This window comes from Gigantopelta aegis, chromosome 6, assembly GCF_016097555.1.
Source record: "Gigantopelta aegis isolate Gae_Host chromosome 6, Gae_host_genome, whole genome shotgun sequence".
NCBI lineage: Eukaryota > Metazoa > Mollusca > Gastropoda > Neomphalida > Peltospiridae > Gigantopelta > Gigantopelta aegis.
This window is the reverse complement of record NC_054704.1, coordinates 64,836,113-64,847,219: the sequence shown is the minus strand read 5'-3', so window position 1 is coordinate 64,847,219 and position 11,107 is coordinate 64,836,113.

The following is an 11,107-nucleotide window of genomic DNA, read 5'->3' as shown; positions in this document are numbered from 1 at the left end:
AGATATGATCGTTCGTAGAATATTCCTTTCTAAATCCAGCTTGAACTTCTGAGAGTAAATCATTCGAATCGAGATATAATTTCAGCCTATTATTCAAGACAGCAGTAAAGAGTTTTCCAAGACAGCTGACAAAGACAAAGGGAGAGCTGGCAGTTATAGTGCTGGGACATCTGGGATGTGATCATTCTAAGAACAGCGTTCAGCACAGCAACTCGGATAACCAAATTGTATTGCTTGTAACATAATACTTAAGGTGATGAGAAGCAATAGGGATTATTAACAGTTAGGTGCACAGGTTGTTTAATGGTCAGGTGCAAACAAACTTAATGCAAACCTATCGCTTTTTCCAGAGTCTTTGGCCCAGATTTTGCTGAGGTTTATCTCTGGGTTTTTAGAGCGAGGTTAATAAAGGTGTTGTAGCAGTTTTTAATTGTATTATGGATATTATGTATATATGTAAAAAAAAAAGAAGGTGAACGTTAATTAACATGTGTTAATTAACGACAAATGTATGTGTTGTTAATTAGCTGCTAAATAAACGCTGGTCACACCAAGGATAGTGCTGTTGTAAATAGTTTAAAGTGGTGATTAAACTAGAGAGAACAGTAACCTTTTCTGCCGGGACACAGCAATGATACGAAGGGAGTCGAGCTTTTCCTTCTCTAGTTTTATTACTCCGTGCGGTCCTGGACGCTTTCACTCGTCAACACCGTCTGATGACCTTTCTCTAGTATCAGCAGTGTGCGATATCGACCAACGATATAAGCAATAAATTGAGCTAATTAAACGTAATTAGTGTCACATACAATAGATTACGTTTTTATTGCTCCTGTTAAGAGTTAAAGGTAATCGTACATGTTGCGAAACCAGAGATTTCACACTGACCAATAAATAATTTAAAATGTCCTTTCTCTCTTTTTCTCCCCCCTTTCTTTTTGTAAGCCACGACACTGAAATTCACATTATTACTACGATCGTTATTGTGGGTTCGTGGTCTAGTGGATAAGCTGCTGGACAATCAAGCTGACGACAGTGGTTCAAATCCCGTCAAAGCTGGCTCACACATTCATTCATCTTACTCATCTATCACCCTCCGCCTATCATTCTCATTATCTTAATATTAAAAAAATTCCAATTTCTCTCACGATTTCGATCTGTTGCGACCCTTTCTGTTAATTTCCTCCGACTCTGTCTTCTGAGCTGTCCACACCATTGCCTACCTGTCTCAACTTCCTCCACTGGCGCCGTCGTCTCTGTGTATTTCCCTGCTCCCACCTGGCATCCTCGTCCTCTGCCGCTAATAAAGCTGGTCTGACCCACGGCACTAACTAACGACCGCCGGTAGTAGGGGTGCATAGTAGGTGGTTACAAGTGCCTCTTAACAATGCCAGAAGTAACTACTGAACACTCCCCGAAGTGGTCAGACTAAGCCCACAGCTAAAAGCTGATGGGGAATAGATGTGTAGCACAGATAGCTACAAGAGACAAGCACCTGTCGCGGCTGGAGAGACAAGGACTGGGATGTGGAGGTGGACAGCGAAAGAAATTGAAAGATAGGAGGAGCTGCCAGATCGGGAAGAAATGAGATGGAAGTCTACGGAGAGAAAGGAAAGGAAAGGGGGTACTGGGTGAAAAAAAATATATATATCAATATGTCATAGCATTTTACCCATCAAAATGAAGCTAGTGGAGTCTCCTACGAAATACAACAAAGACGTTTCGGATTGGATAATTATGACGTCACCAGTTTTGCCTTTAAATTAGGGACACCACCCCCCCCCCCCCCCCCCCCCCCGACAACAGAAACAACGCTCCATTTGGTAAATATCGCATTAAAAAGCCAATTATTGTCAGAATCACTGATAATTCACAAGATTATGATAAATTTGTTCATTGCATATTTACCTCCTTTACTGGATTTTACTGCGTTTTACAACCCTCATACCAAGACCCCATAGCTTTACCTTTTAAGTTTGAAATAGCCATTTTGAAATTACCCATATACGTCAAGGTAACGCCAAGATAATTGTATATATATGTATATGTATATGTATATGTATATGTATATGTATATGTATATATGTATGTGTGTGTGTGTGTGTGTGTGTGTGTGTGTATATATATATATATATATATAGATATATCGGTTATCAAGGGTTAAATTACATTTTGCTACCATTGCTTTGTAACTACTGCTAAATACCATAATTTAGTTTTTACTGGGTTTACTTTCAACTTCATTTTTCACAGAATGTTGTAAGCTTATTTAGACATATTATATGTATGCCCCTCTGCGGTGTGCACATTGTGAGATCAAAAGTGAATAGTAAATGATATGATATCATCGTTTAATTTTTGAGGATTAATTTATTCATCACCTAAGTAGTGCTGAAAGTAATTAAAAATATATACTGAAAAGAGTTGGACTGCATACGCAACCTTGTTTAACACCTATTTCAGAACTAATGGGATCTCATACTCCTTTTTGTGTTTTCACTTGATATGTTGTTTCTTGATACATATTTTTAACTAATCGGTATAATGGTCCATTTATGTTATGTTTCAGAAGTAAAATAAACATCTCTCCACACACTGTCAAATACCTAGCTGAAGGAAGGAAATGATTTATTTAACAACGTACTCAACACATTTTATTTACGGTTATATGGCGTCCGACATATAGTTAAGGACCACACAGATATTGAGGGAGGAAACCCGCTGTCGCCACTTCATGGACTACTCTTTTTCGATTAGCAGCAAGAGATATTTTATATGCACCATCCCATAGACAGGATAGCACATACCACGGCGTTTGATGTACCAGTCGTGGTGCACTGGCTGGAGCGAGAAATAGCCTAGTGGGCCCACCGACGGGGATCGATCCCAAACCGACCGCGCATCAAGCGAACGCTTTACCACTGGCTACGTCTCGCCCCCTGATGCCTAGCTGAAAGAAAGAAATGTTTTATTTAACGACGCACTCAACACATTTTATTTACGGTTATATGGCATCAGACATATGGTTAAGGACCACACAGATTTTGAGAGGAAACCCGCTGTCGCCACTACATGGGCTACTCTTCCGATTAGCAGCAAGGGATCTTTTATTTGCGCTTCCCACAGGCAGGATAGCACAAACCATGGTCTTTGTTGAACCAGTTATGGATCACTGGTCGGTGTAAGTGGTTTACACCTACCCATTGAGCCTTGCGGAGCACTCACTCAGGGTTTAGAGTCGGTATCTGGATTAAAAATCCCATGCCTCGACTGGGATCCGAACCCAGTACCTACCAGCCTGTAGACCGATGGCCTGCCACGACGCCACCGAGGCCGGTGATGATGCCTAGCTGAAGTCCACAAAGCAGACAAATAGTGTTTTTGTTGAGAGACTTATGTTTGTTAATTAATGTATTTAATATGTATATATTATCAACTATTGAATGCTGTTTACTGAACCCAAATTGTGAGTTATCCATGAGATAGTTGTCATCTAAGTGCTTCAAAATGTTGTTGTTGATAATAGAAAGGAAGAGTTTACTTAAATAGTTAACAATGGCTATTCCTCTATAATTTCCGACATTAGTTCTATCACCTTTTTTGTGTATTGGAATTAAGAAGGCTTTTGTCAACTAAGCGGGGAAGTACATAGAATCAAATATTATATCAAATATGTAGCCATGAATAAAAAATATTCTGGGTTAGAGTCGGTACTCGGATACGAGCCCATCACATGCAGTTATGAATCACACGTAATTTAGCCAAAACAAATCCACCAACAAACAAACAAACAAGAAACCAGTCGGGTATAATTTTGATATAGATAAAGGCTTGGCACAAAGGTATCACCTTAAGACTGATGGCTTAACGACCTCGAGATTGGTATGGCGAGTTTCTTCCTTACATTCGTACATAGTAAGAATGTAGCATGTGTGGAAATTGTTTAAAATGTGGTCATTGCTATAAACAGTTCATTTGTTGTCGACGAGTTCACAACAGCTTCAGCAAACTAACTGCTACTGCTGACGTGTGCTATTTGCAATAACCCATAATGAATTTTATTTAAATTAAAGTTCATTTTCTTTGTAAATATTTCCTAAAATGTGTGCTTTTGCGCGTTCCATTCAGTGCGTTTCGTTTTCGACTGGTACCATCCCTAGAACTAAAGCCTGAAAACTGCAATTGCATCATAATTACCTATTACTGTACACAAACAACAGACAAAATAAACATAAGTTGCATCCGTTTTCAGGTTTTTATTTCAAAACCGTGCACGGACTTTCATGAATCGTGTATAATAAACAACAACAAACAAAAAATGATTGTGTATAATTTTGATTTGGACTTTCAGTTTGCACACCTATGCCAAGTTGTTGTGAGATCCAATAACAGTGTTTGAATACTGCACGTGAATGTGGAGTCTCGCTAAGTGTGCGGTGCAGCTCCCAGTGTACACAGGTGCATATGACGTGTGTGTGTACACCCACTACTGGCTGTCAAAGCTCGGGAGAGAGTAAATTGAACGTAGCGGGTTTATAGCTTATACAGACAGTCACATGCAAGGGATGGCTCAATGGCAAACACGCTAAGAAGGAAATCTATTTCTCGTATTGTCTTGCCTGTTCTCAAGACACACGGCGAGGTACGAACACATTTACCTCAACTTGCTCAGTGTATATCAACACTACACTGGTGGATATTTCCTCTTAAACAATAATAAATAATGTACATATTTAAGAAAATATTAAATGTAACTTAGCTTGGGTGTTAGCAAACCTTTAAATTTGATTGTGTCTTGACGTTTTTGAAAGATCATCGATAATTTTGAAACTGAAGTGTTTTTGTTTGAAATTAGTTTGTTAACTTCCTTTTTATAAAGTATCGACTTGGTTAATCTGTACCTTGATTTCAATTGATACAAAATGTAAATATTAAAATATTCTTTTATAGCAAATTTAAAAAAATAAATCATAATTAACGTTCTATACATCAGTAAGGATATATTTTAATATAACTAAATTGTTTTGTGATATAAAAACCGGCCTCGGTGGTGTCGTGGTTAAGCCATCGGAGATAAATCTGGTAGGTACTGGGTTCGTCTCCTGGTACCGGTTCCCATCCAGAGCGAATTTTAACAACTGAATTCTCAGTGGGTAGGTGGTAATGCCACTACACTGACTTGTCTCTCACTAACCATTAAAGGGACATTCCTGAGTTTGCTGCACTTTTTGAGATGTTATCGACTAACAAAGACTTTTTAACGATTGCAATTACATATCAAATATATTTTTCTGCATAAAATATTAGTGGCTGTATATTAAACGTGTTTCTAATCTTTCTAATATTTGTACTAGGTTAAATTTCATTATATTAAAAAATAATAAAAAAATACGCTAACCAGAACGTTGAAATTGTTGTGTTAAACAAATAACAGTGTAGGTTAAAATACATTAAAATCCACTAATGGCTAGGTTAAGACAAGGGAACATTGCTGGTTTATTTTTCTGTTGTACCTAGATTTACACGAGCTTAATTCGGTTACGGTTTTTTTTGGTTCAAAGTTAAAAAATCAATCTAAAAAACAAACAAATGGTTTCCTGGTAATAAGGCAGTTTGCGTTACTCAATGTTTGGCCACAATGTTGTCAGTCTAAAACACAAACTGGACATCGGGGTCAATATGTGGCCTATCAAAAAGAGTGTATCCCAATATTGTATTTGAATGAGTCGAGGAAGAAGATATTATAATAACGTGACAGGAAAAACTACTCCATCATACACATATATAAATTATACACAGATCAAAGTCCTTTCACAGCTATAATCTCCACCAATCTCCACTTTTTTCCAGCCCTTCCAAAAACATCCGCCCCAACACCTTCAGTTTTGTTTGTTGGTTTTTGGTGCGTCAAGGTATAATACAAGACCAATTAGTTTTAAATGAAAAAAAGAAAGAAATGTTTTATTTAACGACGCACTCAACACATTTTATTGACGGTTATATGGCGTCAGACATATGGTTAAGGACCACACAGATATTGAGAGAGGAAACCCGCTGTCGCCACTTCATGGGCTACTCTTTTCGATTAGCAGCAAGGGATCTTTTATATGCACCAACCCACAGACAGGGTAGTACATACCACGGCCTTTGATATACCAGTCGTTGTGCATTGGCTGGAACGAGAAATAGCCCAATGGGCCCACCGGCGGGGATCGATCCCACACCGACGCTGTACCACTGGACTACGTCCCTCCCAGATATAATACAAGAACAATTAGTTAAGTGATGCATTACTGTAGTTGAAAGTGCCACATTTTGCTAGTTTTACATATCTGTTTGTGATAAATAACTAAAATTAATCTATCCCACACATAATCTTTGCGTAATAAAATCGAGAATATCGAAAAAATAATGAACAGTGACTTTCTGGGTACAAACAGGAAGTAAACACGAATTCATGTCACGTGTCAGTAAAAACAGGAGCCAGTTCTTTGCCTTCAAAGAATCATGGGTGGTAAAGATTGTTACCCACTCAACATGTCGGTGACTTTGTAAATAAAATATTTTGTTGAGGTATAATCTTTATATTTCTTAACAAAAAATTAATTAATGGTTTTGTCCATTGTACAATACAAATTTGTAACACCCTCTTTAATGTAAACTTGAAAAAGGTTGAAGTTTGTTTTGCTTAACGACACCACTAGAGCACATTGATTTATTTACCATCGGATATTGGATGTCAAACATTTGGTAATCTTGATATATAGTCTTAGAGGAAACCCGCTACATTTGTTTTCATTAACAGCAAATTATCTTTTATATGCACTTTCCCACATGCAAGACAACACACACCACGGCCTTTGATATATAACAGTCATGGGGCTATCAAATGTTTTAAATTAAATTTAAATATTCAACGTGCCTGAATCTCAGTAACAGTAAATATTTTCATTAAAGATATACTGTTATATTAGTATTGTTGGCCCTAGTTTGCAGGATACGTATATTTTCTGTTTTGCATGAAATGTTTTTTTTTTGTTTTTTTTTTTGTTGTTTGTTTCGGTGGGGGGGGGTAGGAGCGGGACATAGCTCAGTGGTAAAGCACCCGCCTGGTGCGCGGTCGGTTTGGGGTCGATCCCCGTCGGTGGGCCCATTGGGCTATTTCTCGTTACAGCCAGTGCACCACGACTGGTATATCAAAGGCCGTGGTATGTACTAACCTGTCTGTGGGATGGTGTATATAAAAGGTTCCTTGCTGCTAATCGAAAAAGAGTAGCCAAGACAGCGGGTTTCCTCTCTAATATCTGTGTGGTGCTTAACCATATGTCTGACGCCATATAACCGTAAATAAAATATGTTGAGTGCGTCGTTAAATAAAACATTTCTTTCTTTTGCTTTTTGAAGCCAGCTATGGGTCATTCTCCCAAAATGTATCAAATTGCGTTACCCACACCTAAAATTAATAAAACTAAGAAGACTAAAAAAAAAATATCACTTAGATAATTAAATATTTAGAAACTCGCAGAGAATGTTTTTAGCACGAAGGCACCTAAAATTATTCACAAATGCTTTATTCGGGGATCATAATAAATAGATGATTCGAAGATAGCTTCTGATCAGTTGTCTAAAAATGAATATGGTCGACATGAAATAGTTTAAAATGTACTGATGAGTCGCTAAACAAATAATCTTTTGCACTACTGTTGTCTTAGTCATTGTGTGTGAACATGGAATTTTATCCACATTTCATTTTAGTAGAAACTGGAAGCGTTTTTGATGTTCCTTGTAAAAACAATTCAAATATTTTCATGCTATTTAGCTCTTTCGTGGCTAGTCATATATATATGAATTAGTAAACGTTTATCACAAATAAAATAATTCAGTTTTTTATTGAAAGAGAAAACAAAGTATGTCAACACCGTAACAGGTTGCTATTGCGGAGTTGATAAAAAAAAAATTAATAATAATAATATATACATATATATATTTATATATATATATATATATATTTATTTAAATAACCATAATTATGTTAGATACGAAGTAGCTTTAAATAGGTGTGAAATACCCTTTTTGATGTTAAACAAATCTTCATTTCGTATCCTTTTGTCTTTGCCGTTTTATTCAGATTAACGCGTAATCAGACGACGCTTTCGATTCTGGTAGCAACTGGAAACATTTTTGTGCTACCAGAAGATACAGCTCAAATATTGTCCTGCCGTTTCACTATTTGATAATCGTTCAGAAAGATGAAACATTAAATTTTTATTATACATAAAACATTTTAATATTTATCCATCGTAACAGTAAATGATGTCAACACCGTAACTGTTTGTCAGAACCGTAACACCTATTTTTATAATGATGATGATGACTAGTTTAACGTGCCCATATACCACTAGGGTTTCGAACACGCCCATCCCGAGTCCGACCTCCGATAGGATCGGTGGCCAGACTCGGGATGGGGGGGGGGGGGGGGGGTAGTGTTGAAAATGGGCAGAATTTTTAAAATAGCAATTAGTAAAAAGGTTAATAGAATAAATAAAAAAATTAAAAAGTTACGAGCCAAAAATAAAAATAATTGACTGCTCGGCCGAATATATCTATATAATTTGGAGCATTTTAGAAGGACAGTCCAAAAATAAATAAGAGAAAGAAGAGAGGATCGGACTATTTAATAATATTTAAAAAAAAAGTAATTTCGACATAAAATTTTGAACGAAGGTCTAAATATTTAAAGTCCGATCTATATGTCCACGTGAGTGGCCTCATTAAGGCTGTTAGGGTGCGGAGGTTGAGCCTACGGCGAGATGAGGAGCGGTGTCACACTCAGGGACGGGAGCAGATTACGTCTCGTGGCCAAGTCTTAGAGGACGACTTCGTAGCCGGCGCCGCAGATTGTCTTGACGATTCGATGGATGGTGGTGTTGTCCATTTCTGTCAGTAGAATCGCTTGGCGGTAGATGTTCTGGCGCCGGTGGGTCACGATGAGTTCCGTCCTGTTCTCTAGTAGGCCGAGTGTGTGGAGCGCATCCGTCTGGTAATGGTTTCCAATTCTGGTTGGGAAACCGGCCCCTCAGCTTCGCTGTATCTGTGGTGTCACCCTGCACGTAGTCGTGGAACTGAGCCTTGAGTTTCCCCAAGGCCAAGTGTCAGTCATCCTTGCATGCAGGGGCGTGAGGCTGTCGCGCTGGCGGGACTGAAGGAGATGTTGCCTTCCTCTTTCCAGCCGCCGTCGCACCAACAACATCCACATGCGGCTCAACGTGAGCGGTCTGTAAAGTCGACCGCTGCACCGGAGCAGGCATGGGCGTAGAAGTCGATACAGGAGGCGGCGGCGGCGACTGAGTCATGGCGGTGTCCAGCAGGCCTGCCGTAGCGTCGAAGGAAGTCTCCGCTGGTGGCGTCGTCTTCCTCTTCGGCGAAGTAGTGGGGAGCGGCGACGCAGAAGGGACCGCCGCTGGCGGTTGAGCCGCCCGCTTAGATCACCCCCTGTGCCGTCCCTGACGCAAGTTCCTTCTTCCTTCCTCCTCTTCTCGTCTTCTTCTTAGAGTCCGCGTTGCCGTAAACTATTTTTATAAAGAATTACTACCCCACTGAACCGCGGTATTTAGAAATTTCATATTTGTAAGAATATGCACTATAGGAATGGCATGAATTCATTGAGTTTGAGTCATTGGAATTATTTAAGTAGACCATATCAAACACAATTTACGCAAATACAATACAAGTCAGCACAAACGAGAGATCATGTCAAGAAAGACGATAGAAAACTTCAACAAAACTTCACTTTCACCTATTATGTATTTGCGGCATTATTTGTAACTCAAAGAAAATGTTTTGTAGAATTTTGGTTCAGTGTCCTTGATTATTCAACAATTATTTACAAACTTTGGATATCACACCATCTGTGATGTTGACCAACTATCAGACCTTTTTTCCAGAAAAGAAGGAAGAAGGAAATGTTTTATTTAACGACGCACTCAACACATTTTATTTTACGGTTATATGGCGTCAGACATATGGTTAAGGACCACACAGATATTGAGATAGGAAACCCGCTGTTGCCACTTCATGGGCTACTCTTTTCGATTAGCAGCAAGGGATCTTTTATATGCATCATCCAACAGACAGGGTAGTACATACCACGGCCTTTGATATACCAGTCGTGGTGCACTGGCTGGAATGAGAAATAGCCCAATGAGCCCACCGACGGGGATCGATCCCAGACCGACCGCACATCGAGCGGGCGCTTTACCACTGGGCTACGTCCCGCCCTTTTTCGGAAAAAGTATTGAAAAATAATAAAATTATATGATAGAGCTTGAAAAACATTCACCTGACCCCAGATATAAGATATGACTATAGAAAATCATACTTTAAAACATTATTTTTACAAAGGCACTACTGAGCAAAGTGACACATTCTGGGGGAATGACCCTAGTACAAATACCAGGATGACAAAAAGAACACTTGGCAGATTTCTCATGCCTGGGTTATCGGTGGGTTATGAAAACCTACAGGTTATCCTTAGGTTTGAACTTCACTATTAATACCTAATGTTATCTAACACAGGCATGAGGAATCGATCCATTGGATTTCTGGATTGGATTGGAAGTAAAGTACACTGATAACGAACATGCTTAGAACGAACTACTGCATAGAACGAAATGATCGTAAAGTCCCGTTTTATATCCCTATACATTAATAACCAACTCGTACAGATGTGTACAGCTAGCCACTGCTATAACAAACTAACTATCATGGTCCCTTCCGGTTCGTTATAAGAGTACTTTACTGTAATTTAACATGTACAGAGCAAGCTGTAGTAGCGAACGCATGTCTTGGACGAAACATTTTGGTGTGGATCAGTTCTTTCGTCCAACTATTGGATTTGCAAAAACGGACACTTTAAAGAAGTTGAAAGCAATTTGTAACATAGCGGTAAAAAAAAAAAAGGTGATATAGCTGAAGATATTCCATATGCCTTCTGCCTAATAACTAGGGTTAGTAACATTGCACAGTATAACAAAGTGGTGGAATTAATAGTCTCTTTTTTATTATTTCATTAGTACAAGAACAGCACTCAAACATGCACTGACTGTCCCGT